The sequence below is a fragment of the Arachis duranensis genome, chromosome 2, assembly GCF_000817695.3.
Source record: "Arachis duranensis cultivar V14167 chromosome 2, aradu.V14167.gnm2.J7QH, whole genome shotgun sequence".
NCBI lineage: Eukaryota > Viridiplantae > Streptophyta > Magnoliopsida > Fabales > Fabaceae > Arachis > Arachis duranensis.
Window position 1 is genome coordinate 81,372,518 of NC_029773.3, and position 1,558 is coordinate 81,374,075.

Here is a 1,558-nt window from a genome sequence, read left to right on the forward strand (position 1 = left end):
GCCTTGGATCACAACTTTATTTCTTTCTTTTTCTTTCTTTTTCTCTTTCTTTTTCTTTCTCTCTTTTTTTTTCGAAATTTTCTTCTTTTTTTTTTCATTGCTTTTTCTTGCTTCAAGAATCATTTTTATGATTTTTCAGATCCTCAGTAACATGTCTCCTTTTTCATCATTCTTTCAAGAGCCAACATTCATGAACCACAAATTCAAAAGACATATGCACTGTTTAAGCATATATTCAGAAAACAAAAGTATTGCCACCACATCAAAATAATCAAACTGTTATAAAATTCAAAATTCATGCAATTCTACTCTTTTTTTAATTAAGAACATTTTTCATTCAAGAGAGGTGATGGATTCATAGGACATTCATAACTTTAAGGCATAGACACTAAGATACTAATGATCACAAGACACAAACATAGACAAACATAAGCCTAAAATTTCGAAAAACAGGAAAATAAAGAACAAGGAAATTAAGGAACGGGTCCACCTTAGTGATGGCACAAAGGATAGTGGTTCATAATGAAAAAAATGAACTGGTTCCCACAAGAACAGTTACAGGGTGGCGTATGTGGTGCTTGAGCTCCTCAATGTCTCTTCCTTGTCTTTGTTGCTCCTCTCTCATGATTCTTTGATCTTCTCTAATTTCATGGAGGATGATGGAGTGTTCTTGATGCTCCACCCTTAGTTGTCCCATGTTGGAACTCAATTCTCCTAGGGAGGTGTTTAGTTGCTCCCAATAGTTTTGTGGAGGAAAGTGCATCCCTTGAGGTATCTCAGGGATCTCATGATGAGTGGGATCTCTTGTGTGCTCCATCCTCTTCTTAGTAATGGGCTTGTCCTCATCAATAGGGATGTCTCCCTCTATGTCAACTCCAACCGAATAACAGAGGTGACAAATGAGATGAGGAAAGCCTAACCTTGCCAAGGTAGAAGACTTGTCCACCACCTTATAAAGTTCTTGAGATATAACCTCATGAACTTCTATTTTTTCTCCAATCATGATGCTATGAATCATGATAGCCCGGTCTATGGTAACTTCGGACCGATTGCTAGTGGGAATGATTGAGCGTTGGATAAACTCCAACCATCCTCTAGCCACGGGTTTGAGGTCATGCCTTCTCAATTGATGTATTTCCCCCGAACCATAGTAAGATAATTCTTTGGATCCGGGTTCATACTTTGATCATGGTTCTTGGTGATCCATGCATTGGCATGGAACTCTTGAACCATTAAGATTCCGACTTGTTGAATGGGGTTGGTAAGAACTTCCCAACCTCTTCTTCGGATCTCATGTCGGATCTCCGGATATTCACTCTTTTTGAGTGAGAAAGGGACCTCGGGGATCACCTTCTTCAAGGCCACAACTTCATATAAGTGGTCTTGATGCACCCTTTCCATCTCCCATGACTCGGAGGTGGAAGCTTTTGCCTTCCCTTTCCTCTTTCTAGAGGTTTCTCCGGCCTTGGATGCCATAAATGGTTATGGAAAAACAAAAAGCAATGCTTTTACCACACCAAACTCGTCCTCGAGCAAAAGAGAAAAGAAGAGAGTAGAA